The sequence below is a fragment of the Moschus berezovskii genome, chromosome 7, assembly GCF_049115385.1.
Source record: "Moschus berezovskii isolate FMDL1 chromosome 7, NW_MosBer_1.0, whole genome shotgun sequence".
Classification (NCBI taxonomy): Eukaryota; Metazoa; Chordata; class Mammalia; order Artiodactyla; family Moschidae; genus Moschus; species Moschus berezovskii.
Window position 1 is genome coordinate 43,285,751 of NC_142466.1, and position 17,873 is coordinate 43,303,623.

The 17,873-nt window shown below is 37.9% G+C and overlaps 1 protein-coding gene and 1 pseudogene across 4 annotated transcripts in view; both read left to right on the plus strand.

The window, feature by feature from the left end:
• Positions 1–17,873, plus strand: part of PTPRD (protein tyrosine phosphatase receptor type D) — a 581,445-nt gene that overhangs the window by 465,645 nt on the left and 97,927 nt on the right. The window lies entirely within an intron of this gene.
• On the plus strand, positions 8,883–12,152 carry LOC148777315 (basic immunoglobulin-like variable motif-containing protein pseudogene; annotated as a pseudogene).

A 17,873-nucleotide genomic window follows, 5' to 3' on the forward strand; every position in this document is an offset into this window, starting at 1 on the left:
AATTAAATTATAGAGAAAGCTATAGCTTTTTACATTCAGAAAAGTTTGGAAGTGAAAAGTACAGTAGGATAAATGTATCATTAAACCAAACTGACAGGTATATCGGGTGTTTAATCCATTATCTTTACTGTCAAGAGTTTCAAAATAAGGAACTCAACTTCATGATAGTAAATTCAAAATCATAATTTATATATATGCACTAGAGTTTAGTAGTTAAGAGCTCAGACTTCAAAGTCAGGAAACTTCGATTCACGTCTCAGCTACAGTTCTTTATGGACTGTCGGTGGTGTGTGTGGGGAGTAGTATCTTAATCCCTTTAGGACTCCATTTCTTTATTCTTAATACACACATAACAGTATCTAACAAATAGCTGAGAAAAGAAGAGAAGCAAAAGGCAAAGGAGAAAGGGAAATATATACCCATCTGAATGCAGAGTTCCAAAGAATAACAAGCAGAGATAAGAAAGCCTTCCTAAGTGAACAATGCAAAGAAATAGAGGAAAACAATAAAATAGAAAAGAGTAGATCTCTTCAAGAAAATTAGAGGTATCAAGGGAACACCTCACACACAATATGAGCACAATAAAGGACAAAAATGTTAAGGATATAACAGAACCAGAAGAGATTAAGAAGAGGTGGCAAGAACAAACAGAAGAACTGTACAAAACTGATCTTAATGATCTGGATAACCATGATGGGGTGATCACTCACCTACAGCCAGACATCCTAGGGTGTGAAGTCAAGTGGGCTTAGGAAGCATTACTACCAACAAAGCTAGGGGAGGTGATGAAATTCCATCTGAGCTATTTCAAATCCTGAAAGATGATGCTGTGAAAGTGCTGCACTCAATATGCCAGCAAATTTGGAAAACTCACAGTTGCCACAGGACTGCAAAAGGTCAGTTTTCATTCCAATCCCAAAAAAAGGCAATGCCAATGAATGTTCATTCTACCACACAGTTGCAGTCATTTCACATGCTAGCTAGGTAATAGTCAAAATCTGTCAAGCTAGACTTCAACACTATGTGACCCGAGAAATTCCAGATGTACAAGCTAGATTTAGGGAAGTCAGAGGAACCAGAGATCAAATTGCCAACATCCTATGGATCATAGAAAAAGCAAGAGAATGCCATAAAACATCTACTTCTGTTTCATTAAGTATGTGAAAGCCTTGACTGTGTGGATCACAACAAACTGCAGAAGATTCTTAGAAAAACAGGAATACCAGACCACCTTACCTTTCTCCTGAGAAACTTGTACACAGGTCAGGAAGCAATAGTTAGAACTGGACATGAAACAATATACTGGTTCCAAATTGAGAAAGGAGTACTTTAAGACTATATATTGTCATCCTGCTTATTTAACTTACATGCAGAGTACATCATATAAATGCTGGCCTGGATGAGTCAGAAGCTGAAATCAAGACTGTTGGGAGAAATATCAACAACCTCAGATATGCAATGATACCACCCTAATGGCAGAAAGCAAAGAGAAACTAAAGAGCCTCTTGATGAGGGTGAAAGAGGAGAAAGAAAAAGCTGACTTAAAACTCAACATTTAAAAAACGAAGATCATGGCATCTGGTACCATCACTTCAAGGCAAATAGATGGGGAAACAAAGGAAACAGAGCCAGACTTTATTTTCCTGGGCTTCAAAATCACTGAAGATGGTGATTGCAGCCATGAAATTAAAAGATACTTGCTCCATGGAAGGAAGGCTATGACCAACTTAGACAGCATATTAAAAAGTGGAGACGTCACTTTGTGAACAAAGGTCCTTATAGTTAAAGCTGTGGTTTTTCCAATAGTCATGTATGGATGTGAGGGTTGTAGCATAAAGAAGATTGAGCATGGAAGAATTGATGCTTTCAAACTGTGATGCTGGAGAAGACTCCAGGGAGTCCCTTGGACTGCAAGGAGATCAAACCGGTGAATCCTAAAGGAAATCAACCCTGAATATTCATTGGAAGGACTGATGCTGAAGTTCTGAAGTTGAAGCTTCAGTATTTTGGTCACTTGAGCAAAGAGCTGACTCATTGGAAAAGACTCTGATGCTGGGAAAGATTCATGGCAGGAGGAGAAGGGGACAACAGAGGATGAGATGTTTGGATGGCATCATCGACTCAATGGACATTAGTTTGAGCAAACTCAGGGAGATAGTGAAGGACAGGAAAGCCTGGCCTGCTATAGTCCATGGGGTTGCAAAGAGTCAGACAGGACTTAGTGTCTGAACCAACAGTATCTACCTAAATTTCTTTTAAAATTATATGAGATTCAGTGCATAATGATGATGTTCTCATCATAATCAAAATCAGAACCACTTTAACCTGATTACTTCTCAGTACCACTCTCTGATGAGGTTAGAGGGAGATGATTAAGTCCTGTCTTGGCCCTTTCAATGTTTTTTCTTGGTTGTAAGTCTACACTGAGGTGTAACTCCATAGATGGCCATAGAAGCCAGCTGAAAACGACATCAGTTTAGTTGCTCAGTCATGTCCAACTCTTTGCGACCCCATGAACCACAGCACGCCAAACCTCCCTGTCCATCACCAAATCCCGAAGTCCACCCAAAGCCATGTCCATCGAGTCGATGATGCCATTCTACCTTCTCCTCCTGCCCTCAATCTTTCCCAGCATCAGGTGGCCAATGTATTTGAGTTTCAGCTTCAACATCAGTCCTTCAAATGAACACCCAGGATTGATCTCCCTTAGGATGGACTGGTTGGATCTCTTTGCAGTCCAAGGGACTCAAGAGTCTTCTCCAGCACCACAGTTCAAAAGCGTCAATTCTTCGGCGATCAGCTTTCTTCACAGTCCAACTCTCACATCTGTCCATGACCACTGGAAAAACCATAGCCTTGACTAGACGGACCTTGGTTGGCAAAGTAATGTCTCTGCTTTTTAATATGCTATCTAGGTTGGTCATAACTTTCCTTCCAAGGAAGGGAAGTTTTAATTTTAATTTCATGGCTGCAATCACCATCTGTAGTGATTGTGGAGCCCAGAAAAATATAATCAGCCACTGTTTTCACTGTTTCCCCATCTATCTGCCATGAAGTGTTGGGATCAGATGCCATGATCTTAGTTTTCTGAATGTTGAGCTTTAAGCCAACTTTTTCACTCTCCTCTTTCACTTTCATCAAGAGGCTCTTTAGTTCTTCACTTTTTGCCATAAGGGTGGTGTTATCTGCATATCTCAGGTTACTGATATTTCTCCCAGAAATCTTGATTCCAGCTTGTGCTTCCTCCAGCCCATCATTTCTCATGATGTACTCTGCATATAAGTTAAATAAACAAGGTGACAATATACAGCCTTGACGTACTCCTTTTCCTATTTGGAACTAGTCTATTGTTCCATGTCCAATTCTAACTGTTGCCTCCTGACCTGTATATAGGTTTCTCAAGAGGCAGGTCAGGTGGTCTGGTTATTCTATCTTTTTCAGAATTTTCTATAGTTTATTGTGATCCACACAGTCAAAGACTTTGGCATAGTCAGTGAAGCAGAAATAGATGTTTTTCTGGAACTCTCTTGCTTTTTCCATGATCCAGCGGATGTTGGCAATTTGATCTCTGGTTCTTCTGCCTTTTCTAAACCAGCTTGAACATCTGGAAGTTCACAGTTCACATATTGCTGAAGCCTGGCTTGGAGAATTTTGAGCATGACTTGACTAGCGTGTGAGATGAGTGCAATTGTGCGGTAGTTTGAGCATTCTTTGGTATTGCCCAAGAAAAAGAAATGCAAAAAAGCAAAATGGTTGTCTGGGGAGGCCTCACAAATAGCTGTGAAAAGACAGGAAGTGAAAAGCAAAAGAGAAAAGGAAAGATATATCCATTTGAATGCAGTTTCCAAAGAATAGCAAGGAGAGATCAGAAAGTCTTCCTCAGCAACCAATGCAAAGAAATAGAGGAAAACAACAGAATGGGAAAGACTAGAGATCTCTTCAAGAAAATTAGAGCTACCAAGGGAACATTTCATGCAAAGATGAGCTCAATAAAGGTAGACATGGTAGGGACCTAACAGAAGCAGAAGATATTAAGAAGAGGTGGCAAGAATACACAGAAGAACTGTACAAAAAAGATCTTCACGACCAAGATAATCATGATGGTGTGATCATTCACCTAGAGCCAGACATCCTGGAGTGTGAAGTCAAGTGGCCTTAGGAAGCATCACTACCAACAAAGAAAGTGGAGGTGATGGAATTCCAGTTGAGCTATTTCAAATCCTGAAAAATTATGCTGTGAAAGTGCTGCACTCAATTTGCCAGCAAATATGGAAAACTTAGCAGTGGCCACAGGACAGGAAAAGGTCAATTTTTATCCCAATCCCAAAGAAAACTTGACATAGATTTCACAAAACACTCTCCAGAGTGTTGAGTCCTATAATCTGTTGGTTTTGCCTTGACCATAGTAAGAGGAAGTCAGACATGCAGTTGTGAATAATGTCCTTCAATACCCTTTTCCTCTCATTTTGGACGTAGTACCATGTTTATAAGATGAAAATTTTAAAAACAAGATAAACATAAAATAATTACAGGTAAATTATAAACAGAGATACATTTAGAATTATGAAGAGTTTGAGCAAAAGTTTATGCAAATAGGGCAGCACCAAATCTAGAGTGGTTAGGAACACTCGGCAGGCAGCAGCTGGGGAGAGACATACAAAAAAAAGGAGTGGAAGCAAAGTAAACAGATTATCTATGGGCTGTGGCTTAAAGCCTTGATGGCTGTGTGTAATTGGTTTTTCTTGGTATTTTGATTTCATAACCTTAAAGTACATAGTTTAATCGCTCAGTCGTGTCCAACTCTTTGCCACCCCATGGACTGTAGACAACCAGGCTCCTCTGTCCACAGGATTTTCCAGGCAAGAGTATTGGAGTGGGTTGCCATTTCCTTCTTCAGAGGATCTTCCCAACTCAGGGATCGAACCCGGGTCTCCCACATTGTAGGCAGATGCTTTAACGTATGAGCCACCAGGGAAATCTTTAGAGGCTTCGATTTTGGTTTACTTATGGAGACTACCATGGGTTTAGAGCCACTCAATCTAATTTCCTCCTTGTTTAATTAACATCATCTATCCTCACATTCAAGAAATAAGTGCTGGTAGCATTGATGTATAACATTCTAGTCTTTTATATTGATTTATGTATCTATATCCATATCTGCAGTATGTGTATATAAATTTACATATTTTAATAATTTGTTTTGTTTGTGCTTAGTTGCTCAGTCTTGTCCAACTCCTTGCAACCCCATGGACTGTAGCCCACTATGCTCCTCTGTCCATGGGCATTCTCCAGGCTATAATACTGGAATGGGTTGCCATGCCCTCTTCCAGGGGATCTTCCCAACGTAGGGATTAACCCAGGTCTCCCACATTACAGGCAGATTTTTTACCATCTGAGCCACCAGAGAAGTCCAAGAATTTTAATAATAGTACTGTTTTTTTAAAAAAAACTTAGTAAAAGTGGACATCTTTATGTCAGTAGATACAGAACACTTCAATAGTTTCATACTTTTTTAAATACTGTAAGTAACCATCTATTATATAGTAAAACTATTACCTATTTTTTTCACTGTTTCAAAGTACTATATAATGACTGCCCTATACATTTGTCTAGTAGACAAACATGTTTTTCACTTTCAAGGCCTTTAGGCAGAGTTTAGTACCTGATGGTGTCTCTAATGTCTAACCCTAAGAGATGATGAATCAGTGACTAGCTTAGTTTGAAGAAGGTACACAGTAAGATGAATGGGAGTCAATTGAGGAAGGCAAAGTGATCCTAAACTAAGATTCCAGATCATATTCAGTACCTTTGATAAGGTCACTTTACTCCAGAGCCAGATTCTTTGTTTTATAAACTTCTGATTATTGACTTATTTCCAGGGACCTCACCTTCATTAGTTGTGTGATTTTAACAGCCATGTCATCAAGCTGTGATGACTGGATGCCATCATCCTTCTGAGAGGACCAGAAAGTCATGGTTGCCATCCTCTCTGATCTTCCATTTTCTATGCATCTATAACTTATCTACCCCAACTTAGAATTTAACTATGTTAATGCAGATTTTAAAACATATGTATGTTCTAATACTTTAAAAGATGTATTATTTGAAGATGTGATGGTGGAAATGAGTGATAGTCAAGCAATAGAGTAAACCTATGGTTCCATTTATCGAGCATAAAAAAAAGTATAGCTAATTATACCTGTTTTCATAATAGTTTAAAAATATATGTTAGACACAAAAGATTAAAGATTTGTATGGAATGATCAGTGTATAAGGTCAGTTCCTTAACTTCATTCTTTCCCTTCACAATTGAACACACATCCAACCAGCTTATATACCATCAGGTTTCTCCCTTCTGCCAGCCTGCCCCAGTATGTATGTGTGTATATATGTGTGTGTGTATATGTGTGTGTGTGTGTGTATATATATATAATCTGAATAGGCTAAATTGCTGGACTAGTAGAGAGTAAGGTAAATATATATTAAGAAAGAAGTTCTGGTTGTTTTTTGGTCTCCTGTCTTCTGCGCAGTTTCATAGGAATCACTGGGTCAGTCCAGCCACTTTCTATCATTCTGGTTTTCATATCCCACTCTTGTGTAAACAGAGTAAATAAGTAGAGTAGCTCTTATTCTTCAGAGATTGCTGTATTTACTTTTTGCACATGATAATTCGTATGTGAACTTTGTAAGCAGACTTGCCATCTGTCTATTGTCTCCCTTCCATATATACGTACTCCCTTGGCTGTGATGTTTATAACACTGTATCGTGAAAATCACCAAGATCCCAAGATGTAGATGTGTTTGTAGATGTGGATATGAAGAACATAGAGCCTGCTCTAACCTTGTAATTTATTTCTCAAAGTGAGAAGGAACACAATAAGGGTGAAAGATGGTCCTGTTGACAGTAAAACTGGGATAATAAGATGCCCCTAACTGAAACACACGTTCGTACATAAGTCAGTGGGTAGAAATACTTATCATTTCTTTTAGTGATAATTTTTCACCAGGTGTCTAAAACATTTTATTTTACTTACTACTTTTGCATCTAAACAGATGTGTCAACATTTACAAAGAGTGATGAGAAATAAATGCATTCATTTTGTTAATTCAGTACCAAAATCCAGTACTGTTTTATTCATGGAAAAGAAATGCCACTGTGAATTACTCAGTTACATGCTGGCATCGATTGCATTTAGTAATTTTGTTTGTTACCTATAGACGATTCTCTTTATAAACATTATAATTACTTTCTACCAATTCAATCAACTTTATCTCTTTAATCAGAGCAGTTAATACATTTCTAATAACATTTTCTTGCCCCAAATAGTCTGGAAAATTCTTAATTCCTTTTGCTTTTCCAAATAACATCAGAAATCCTAGTCTGTGAATCAGAAAATGATTCTCCATGAAGCTCTAGTCTGTAAGACCATTCCCATTTATTATTATTATTATTCAGTTTAATTTGAAGCAAACAAACAGCTGAAACTAAAACATTTGGTTTAAAGGTATCATTTTTTTAAAAAAATTGGGCTTCTAATTCTATAGATATTAACACTATATCTTCTTTATTGAACTCCTATTTGAAAGAGTCACTCAAAAAATAATCTTCCAGAGTCACATATATCAAGAGAAAAAAAGGTATCTGCATACTTGAGATCACAAAGCTTTGTCCTACTGAATGAAAAGAACCCAGTATTGTTGTTATTACTGTTTTCGTAATTTTGAAGCCACAGTAAATTAGAGTAAGTTACATGTACAGGTAGAAGTAAATGCTATCCTCAGGAAAAAAACTAATTCAACCTCAAATATTTACTCATCTAATATTGCTGAATGTTTACTATAAGTATGTACTTGTATTTAGCTACTCAGTCATGTCTGACTCTATAGGACCCCATGGACTGTAGCCTGCCAGGCTCCTATGTTCATGGGGAGTCTTCAGGCAAGCATACTGGTGTGGGTTACCATGCCCTCCTCCAGGGGATCTTTCCTATGCAGGGATCGAAGCCAGGTCTCCTGCATAGTAGGCAGATTCTTTACCATCTGAACTACCAGGGAAGCCCTACTATAAATTATCCTTTATGCTTCTCTACATATCAATTGTAATAATGTAAATAAAGACATTATTAGTTGAGGTAATTTTCTATAACTATTTGTTACATAATGTTATAGTCTGAATTTTGTTTCAAATCTTCACTCAGCATTTAAAAGTTGTACAGTATTATCACTTATTTAAATAAAAAAATTAACTATATACAAAAAACAGCTGACTGAAACACGTTTTGATGCTTCCAATGAGTGTGATATGTTTATAAATTATACATACGTCTACTCTTAAAGGGAAATACCCACATCCATTCATTAGTTAATAATGAAAGCCTTGAAAAGTCCCTATTTCAGTCCTTCGGATTCTGAACAGTGGCCTAAATGAGATGTACATTTATAGGAAAAGACTTAGGAAGTTCTGTTAGGTAATTAGGTGGAGAGAGAAAATGAAGGCAGAAGCATGATACTTGGCTGACATTAACTGAGAAAAGGAACACAAAGCAAACAGACCCAAGTATATGACGTGCCAAAGCTAACTAGGGTCAAAGGGAAAGCAAGCACCCTAGATTCTGAATCCTAGACTCTGCTCATTACCATATTTTCCACCCCTTCCTCACATTTCAGTTTATAAAGTATCATTAGATTCAACAGAACTCATGCTGTTTTCTTTGAAGCAAATACTCATTATGTCGATTGCAGCTCTCTGCTAATTGTGCAGAATATAGTCCTTCACAACTTTGAAAATGGGTGTTTTTCAAATGGATACATATTAATTTACTTTTGTCAAATGTAGAAAAAGAATATAAATGAATGAGAATTTTAAAAAACAAGGTTTCATAATGAAAGGTAAAAGCCTACAATAGAGAATACCTAGTGAGGCTCTCATTAAGATTTAATGGAGAAATCAAAAGCTTTGCAGACAAGCAAAAGCTAAAATAATTCATTACCATTAAACCAGCTTAAAAACAAATGTTAAAGGAGTTTCTCTAGGCAAAACAGAAAAGGCCACAACTAGGATGAGAAAATTACTAAAGGAAAAAGCTCACTAATAAAGGCATACATACAGTAAAAGTAAGAAATAAACCACACACAGAATAATTAGATGTGAAATATGATATCAAAAGCAGTAGTCATAAGCAGAAGAAAGTAGAAATGCAAAGTATTAAAAAATGCATTTGAAATTAAGAAATCAGCAAAATAATTTTGTACACATACACACAGACATATACACAGGGCTATACAAAAAACTCATGGTTACCACAACCAATGTCTGTAATAGATATACACACAAACAAATGAAAAAGGAATCCAAACATAACAGTACAGAGAGTCATCAAAGCACAAGAGAACAAAAAACACAAAATCCAAAACAGTTACCAAAATGACATTAAGAATATCCGTATCAAATAATTACCTTAAGTGTACCTTAAATACAGATTTCCACCACGATATATTAAAAGTTAAAGATACTGAAAGGACTCTAAAGGCAACAAGAGAAAAACAGAATTAGTAACAAGGGAACCCCCATAAAGCTATTGACTGATTTCTCTAGAGAAACATTGCAGTCTAGAGGGAACAGTAAGGTATATTCAAATCCCTGAAAAAGAAAATCCTGCAACCTAGGATACTCAGCAAGATTATCACTTAGGAGAGAGAAAGAAATCCTCAATCAAAAACTAAAAGAATATAGCAGTACTCAGTTCAGTTCAGTTCAGTCGCTCAGTCATGTCCGACTCTGCGACACCATGAATCACAGCACGCCAGGTTGCCCTGTCCATCACCAACTCCCAGAGTTCACTCAAACTCATGTCCATCGAGTCGGTGATGCCATCCAGCAATCTCATTCTCTGTCGTCCCCTTCTCCTCCCACCCCCAATCCGTCCCAGCATCAGTCTTTTCCAATGAGTCCACTCGGCGCATGAGGTGGCCAAAGTATTGGAGTTTCAGCTTTGGCGTCAGTCCTTACAATGAACACCCAGGACTGAGCTCCTTTAGAATGGACTGGTTTTATCTACTTGCAGTCCAAGGGACTCTCAAGAGTCTTCTCCAACACCACAGTTCAAAAGCATCAATTCTTCGGCGATCAGCTTTCTTCACAGTCCAACTCTCACATCCATACATGACCACGGGAAAAACCATAGCCTTGACTAGACGGACCTTGGTTTGCAAAGTAATGTCTCTGTTTTTTAATATGCTATCTAGGTTAGTCATAACTTTCCTTCCAAGGAGTAAGCATCTTTTAATTTCATGGCTGCAATCAGCATCTGCAGTGATTTTGGAGCCCAAAAAATAAACTCTGACACTGTTTCCACTGTTTCCCCATCTATTTCCCATGAAGTGATGGGACCAGATGCCATGATCTTTGTTTTCTGAATGTTGAGCTTCAAGCCAAACTTTTCACTCTCCTCTTTCACTTTCATCAAGAGACTTTTTAGTTCTTCTTCACTTTCTGCCATAAGGGTGGTGTCATCTGCATAGCTGAGGTTATTGATATTTCTCGTGGCAATCTTGATTCCAGATTGTGCTTCTTCCAGCCCAGCGTTCCTCATGATGTACTCTGCATAGAAGTTAAATAAACAGGGTGACAATATACAACCTTGACGTTCTCCTTTTCCTACTTGGAACCAGTCTGTTGTTCCATGTCCAGTTCTAACTGTTGCTTCCTGACCTGCATACAGGTTTCTCAAGAGGCAGGTCAGGTGGTCCGGTATTCCCATCTCTTTCAGAATTTTCCACAGTTTATTGTGATCCACACAGTTAAAGGCTTTGGCATAGTCAATGAAGCAGAAATAGATGTTTTTCTGGAACTCTCTTGCTTTCTCCATGATCCATTGGATGTTGGCAATTTGATCTCAGGTTTCTTTGCATTTTCTAAAACCAGCTTGAACATCTGGAGGTTCACAGTTCATGTATTGCTTTGTGGTAGTTTGAGCATTCTTTGGCATTGCCTTTTTGGGATTGGAATGAAGACTGACCTTTTCTAGTCCTGTGGCCACTGCTGAGTTTTCCAAATTTGCTGGCATATTGAGTGCAGCACTTTCACAGCATCATCTTTCAGGATTTGAAATAGCTCAACTGGAATTCAATCACTTCCACTAGCTTTTGAATAGCCAAAAGATATAAAAGAGGACAGTAAAAAAAATCATAAAATGTGGGGGAAGGGAGTGAGAAAATGTAGATTTTTTTTTTTAAAGAATGTGTTTGAGCTCATATGACTACCACTCTAAAACAAATAAATGTAATAATGGGTTAACATTTTTGAAAAACCACAGTAACCACAAATTATAGACCGATAATATATTCACAAAAATCGAAGAGAAGAGAACACCAGCATAACAAAAAAGAAAATCACATTATCACAAAAGGAAAGAAAAAAAGAACAAAGAAGAAATATAAATTAACTGGAAAACCCGTTAAAGCAAATAGAGCATTCAGCAGGGGTCCTCTCTAGCCACAAAAAGTAGAATATTGGAATCTAATTGGAGAATCAAGTAGAAAACATCCTGGTATTCACTGTAAAAAAAAAAAAAAAAATGGGCAGATACTGTTACTGATTGAAACATTCAAAATCCAGAACATATAGATTTCCTGCCCTTAGAGAGAGGGCTACATAAAAGTATCCATGGAATCCTCCAGGCCAGAATACTGGAGTGGGTAGCCTTTCCCTTCTTCAGGGGATCTTCCCAATCTAGGTCTTCCACATTGCAGGTGGATTCTTTAACAGCTGAGCCACTAGGGAACCCCAAGGATACTGGTGTGGGTACCCTATCCCTTCTCCAGCAGAGCTATCAGGGAAGCCCATAGAGAGTGGGCTACTTTATGGAAAAACAAAGAAGGTTGGGGAAATTTGCATTGCATCATTGCATTCCAGAGACTTAGCTGGCATATATTTGTCCTTTGGGACTTTCCACTTGAAACCGTTAGACAAGAATCACAGCCTTCAACACATGCCCAGGGAATTGTGAAATCTGAGACTGGGGACAGTATCTCCAAGAAGTAGCACAGGTGTTGCTTTCCATCAGGACTTGATGTGGAGAAAGATGTCCAGTATCCACGAGAGAAGGAATAGAGGCTACCATGGTTACAGTGAACACACTGGGAATGAATAACCACTCTGAGTACACACAGTGGGTGTTATGCACACAGCCTGGTCTATGCAGGACTGTGTTAAGGCAGTAAGAGATTTTAAGGCTACATTAAATAGGAACAGACCTTGTGGGACAAAACATAACCTTGTAGTTCCTCAGTAAATAAGCTTGTATATGATTAGGATGGGTGATTTCAGACATATAAACAGTGAAGCACAATTTTTTTGTCCTTTTAAAGAGTATATAAACGTGCTGGACAATTTTACAAAGTCCAGTAAAATCACCTACAAACAAACCAGACACAATTTTACTCAATGGCACCATGATTTGAAATACTTAAGCATGAAGTGACTTCTTAGGACTTGACCCCCAGATATTTGTTGCCATTTTATTCCTAAGCTCAGAATGTAAGGTACTAACTATCTGCCCTTTAAAAAACTTGCGGATGTTGACTTCTAGTTTTTCTCTCATGGTTAAATCTCATTTAAAATGACTTAGTGAATCTCGAAATTCTTTTACTTGTAGTGATATCTTGCCTGATTCATTTTTGTTTTTTCCTGATTGACTTTCTCAGGATTCTTAATAAAGAGGCAAAAGAGAAAAAATTCCAGTCATTGATCTTTCCTAGTGGTGTAAATTGGTGACTTAGTGTATCAATTCAAATGTTCTGGACTTTCCTGGTATGTTATTGTTAAATATTGACAAGAACTTTAGGTCTTGAAAGATTTTTGTAAGTCTACAATAATAAACCTTGTTTTAGGGATAATGGAATAAGCGGGCTTCCGTGGTGGCTCAGCACTAAAGAACCACCTGCAATGTAGGAGACACAGGTTAGACCCTTGTGTTGGGAAGATCTCCTGGAAAAATAGCAACCCACTCAAGTATTCTTCCCTGGGAAATCCCATGGACAGAAGAGCCTGGCTGGTACAGTCCTTGGGGTCCTTAAATGTCAATAGACTAAATGCTCCAATTGAAAGAAAGAGTGGCAGTTTGAATAATAAAACAAGAGCCTACAATATGCTATTTATAGGACCACTTTAGGGTGAAGAACACACATAGACTGAAAGTGAGAGGATAGAAAGAAAAAGACATTTTATGCGAATGGAAATGACAAAAAAGCAAGGGTGGCAATATTCCTATCAGACAAAATAGACTTTAAAACAAAGGCCACAAAGAAAGATAAAGAAGGACACTGTATATTGATAACAGGATCAATATAAGAAGAGGATATTACATTCATTAACATATAAGTACCCAATACAGGAGCACCTAAGGAGATAAGAAGAAATATACCAGCAGACATTAATTAACACTCCATTACATCAATGGACATATCATCCAGACAGAAAATCAGTCTGTCATTTAACTCAAGGCATTTTTTAATTTTCTCTTTTTCATCATTGATGCATTATTTTTGTTTTTTACTAGCATATTGTTCAGGCTCTATGTAATCACTGTTATTGCTCCTTTTTCTGTGGTTGATTTCTAGTTTCAGGCCACTGTGGTCAGAAAAGATGTTGTAAATAATTTCTACCTTAAACTTGTTGTGGCTAACAAAAGCTAACAGAGTTTTGCCAAGGGGATGTGCTGGTCATAGCAAACACCCTCTTCCAGAACACAAGAGATGACTCTACACATGGACATCACCAAATGGTCAATACTGAAATCAGATTGATTATATTCACTGCAACCAAAGATGGAGAAATTCTTTATAGTCAGTAAAAATAAGACTGGGAGCTGACTGTGGCTCAGATTATGAACTCCTTATTGCCAAATTCAGACTTAAATTGAAGTAAGTGGGGTAAACCACTAGATCATTCCAGTGTGACCTAAAAAGCTCCCTTACAATTATACAGTGGAAGTGACAGATAGATTCAAGGTATTAGATCTGATAGACAGAGTGCTTGAAAAATTATGGATGGAGGTTCATAGCATTGTACACTCCCTGTACAATGACGGAATGATTAATACCATCCCCAAGAAAAAGAAATGCAGAAAGGCAAAATGGTTGTCTGAGGAGGCCTTACTGATAACTGAGAAAGAAGAGAAGCTAAAGGCAATGCAGAAAAGGAAAGATATAAGCATCTGAATGCAGAGTTCCAAAGAATAGCAAGGAGAGATAAAAAAGCCTTCCTCAGTGATCAATGCAAAGAAATGGAGGAAAACAATAGAATGGGAAAGACTAGAGATCGCTTCAAGAAAATTAAAGGTGTCAAGGGAACATTTCATGCAAAGATGGGCACAATAAAGGACAGAAACGGTATGGACCTAACAGAAGCAGAAGATAGAAGAGGTGGCAAGAATATACAGAACTATACAAAAAAAGATCTTTATGATCCATATAACCATGATGGGGTGATCACTCACCTAAAGCCAGACATCCTGGAGTGTGAAGTCTAGTGGGCCTTAGGAAGCATCACTACGAACAAAGAAAGTGGAGGTGATGGAATTCCAGTTGATCTATTTCAAAGCATACAAGATGATGCTGTGAAAGTGCTGCACTCAATATGCCAGCAAATTTGGAAAACTCAGCCGTGGACTGGAGTTTTGGACTGGAAAAGGTCAGTTTTCATTCCAATCCCAAAGAAAGGCAATGCCAAAAATATTCCAACCACCACACAATTGCATTCATCTCACACACTAGCCAAAGAAAGGGAAAGTAAAAGACGCTCAGTCTTGTCTGACTCTTTGCGACCCAATGGACTGTACAGTCCAAGGAATTCTCCAGTCCAGAATACTGGAGGGGTTAGCCTTTCCCTTCTCCAGGGGATCTCCCCAACCCAAGGATCAAACCCAGGTCTCCCACATTGCAGAGCTAGAAGAGATGCTCAAAATTCTCCAAGTGAGGCTTCAACAGTACATGAACTAAGAAATTCCAGATGCTCAAGCTGGATTTAGAAAAGGAAGTGGAACCAGAGATCAAATTGCCAACATTCATTGGATCATAGAAAAAAGCAAGAGAGATCTTAAAAACAAACATCTTCTGTTTTATTGACTACGCCAAAGCATTTGACTGTGGATCACAACAAACTGTGGAAAATTCTTCAAGAGATGGGAATACCAGACCACCTTCCCTGTCTCCTGAGAAATCTGTATGCAGGTCAAGAAGGAACAGTTAGAACCAGACATGGAATAACATACTGGTTCCAAATTGGGAAAGGAGTATGTCAAGGCTGTATATTATCACCCTGCTTATTTAACTTATATGCAGAGTACATCATGTGAAATGCCAGGCTGGATGAAGCACAAGCTGGGATCAAGATTGCCAGGAGAAATATCAATAACCTCAAATAGTCATATGACACCACCCTAATGGCAGAAAGCAAACAGGAACTAAAGTGTCTCTTGATGAAAGAGAAGAGTGACAAAGTAGGCTAAAAACTCAACGTTCAAAAAAAAATGAAGATCATGGCATCTAGTCCCATCACTCCATGCCAAATAGAGGGGGAAACAATGGAAACAGTGACAGACTTTCTTTTCTTGGTTTCCAAAATCACTGTAGATGTTGACTGCAGCCATGAAATTAGTAGATGTTTGCTCTTGTGGAGAAAAGCTGTGACAAACCTAGACAGCATATTAAAAAGCAGAGACATCACTTGGCCAACAAAGGTCCATCCAGTCAAAACTATGGTTTTTGCAATAGTCAGGTATTGAAGTGAGAGTTGGACCACAAAGAAAACTGAGCGCCAAAGAGTTGATGTTTTTGAACTGTGGTGTTGAAGAAGACTCTTGAGAGTCTCTTGGACTGCAAGAGATCAAACTAGTCCATCCTAAAGGAATCAGTCCTGAATTGATTGGAACACCTGATGCTGAAGCTGAAGCTCTAATACTTTGGTCACCTCATGCAAAGAACCAACTCATTGGAAAAGACCCTGATGCTGGGAAAGAATGAAGGCAGGAGGAGAAGGGGACAAAAGAGGATGAGATGGTTGGATGGCATCACTGACTCAATGGACATGAGTTTGAGCAGATTTTGGGGGTTTGTGATGGACAGAGAATCCTAGCATGCTACAATTCATGCTGTCACAGTCAGACACAGATGACTGAACTGTCTTTGTGTCCTAGTGTTTTGTCTCTCCTAGAGACTGTTGCATGTCCACTGGGCAACAGAGGCCCTAAATAACAGAATAGAGCAGTTAGACTTAATTGCTATTTTCAGGACCCTGCATCCAAAAAAGTAAAAGAAAATACATATTATTTTCAAGTGGACATGGAACATTCTCTTGGAGAGACCACATAGTAGGACACAAAATAAGCCACAACAAATTGTAGAAATTATTTCAAATATCTTCTGACCACAGTGGCATGAAACTAGAAATTAACCACAGAAAAAGGAGAAGTAAGAATGATTACATAGAGACTGAACAATATTCTACTAAAGGAAACAAACAAACAATAGTGGGTCAATGATGAAAAAGAGGAAATTAAAAAAATATGTCTTAGACAGATGGCAGGGAAAACACATGACAGACTCTATGGGAGGCAGCAGAAGCAATCCATAGAGGAAAGTTCACAGCTACAGCACCCCCCCCCCAAAAAAAAAAAGAAATAAAATTGCCCTACCACCAAAAAAAAATAGAAAAAAATAACAAACAACCTAAAGTCAGCAGAAGGAAGGAAACAATAAAGATCAGAGAGAAAATAAATAGATAAATTTTTTTTTTAAAAATGGGAAAAAGTCAATAAAATTAAGAACTATTTGAAAGGTTAAAAAAAAATCACCAAATCTCTGTCTAGACTCACCAAGAAGAAAAGAGGGAGGACCCAAATAAGCAAAAATAAGAAATGAAAGAGGAGGAGTAACAGCCAATGACACAGAAACACAAAAACCATAAGAGAAAACTATGAGCAATTAAATATCAATTGGACAAGCTAGACTGGATAAGTTTCTGTAAATATACAGCCCACCTAAAACTGAATCAAGAGGAAAGATAATTTGAACAAACATCACTAAAAGTGAAACAGAATCTGTAATTTAAAAAAACTCAGCAAACAGAAGTCCAGGACTAGATGACTTCAATAAGGAATTGTATCCAACAGACAAAGAAGAACTTATCCTTCTCAAACTCTTCCAAAAGAGTGGAGAGGAGGGAACACTCCCAAAGTCATGCTATGAAGCCACCATCACCCCACTCGATACTAAAACCAGACAAAGATACTACCAAAAGACAAAGTTATTGACTAATCTCTCTGGTGAATATAGATGCAAAAGAAATCTCAACAAATTATTAGCAAACTGAAACCAGCAACACATGAAAAAGATTATATACCATGATCAAGTTGGAGTCATCCTAGGACCACAGGAATGGTTCAACATATATAAATCAAGCGATGGGATACACAGCATCAATTAAACACAAAACCACATAATCATTTCAGTAGACGCAGAAAAAGCATTTGATAAAATGCAACATTCATTCATGATAAAACTCTCACCAAAGTGGGAATAGAGGGAGCATATCTCAACACAATAGAAGCTATTTACAACAAACCCACAGCTAATATATTACTCAAAGGTGAAAAACTTAAAACCTTCCTGCTATAATCCAGAACAAGACAAGGATGCCCACTCTTCCCATTTTTATTCAACATAGTATTGACAGTTCTAACCACAGTGATCAAACAAGGAAAGTAAATAATAGGTATCCAAGTTGGAAGGGAGGAGGTAAACTTGTCATTATATGTCAGCAGTAGGATAATATATGTAGAAAATCCTAAAAATTCAACACAAAAGCTATTAGA